A 353-nucleotide genomic window follows, 5' to 3' on the forward strand; every position below is an offset into this window, starting at 1 on the left:
TTGGAAAGAAGGTTGAGAAATCTTTTCTTAGCTATGTCGTATGAATTACCTAGCAAGTTTGGATTTAACTTGAAAGGAAGGCTTACACAATAATGTCCATCCTCTCTGCGCTGGTAGGTATCTGTGAACATTTGTGTTACGTTCCTACAGGAACGACTTGCTTACTTATTTGGTATCCTGGTCTCTCAAAAATGATACGTTCCTACTGGAACGACTTGCTTACTTATTTGGTATCCTGGTCTCGGCACCAAAAATATTACGTTCCTACTGGAACGGGTTTGTCTGGAAAATTGAGATTTTCCATTCACAAAAGAGTTTTCCGGAGTTTTCCGGAAAACGGTTTGGGATAAAGA

Source organism: Diaphorina citri, unplaced genomic scaffold (genome assembly GCF_000475195.1).
Source record: "Diaphorina citri unplaced genomic scaffold, Diaci psyllid genome assembly version 1.1 scaffold1758, whole genome shotgun sequence".
NCBI classification, from domain to species: domain Eukaryota; kingdom Metazoa; phylum Arthropoda; class Insecta; order Hemiptera; family Psyllidae; genus Diaphorina; species Diaphorina citri.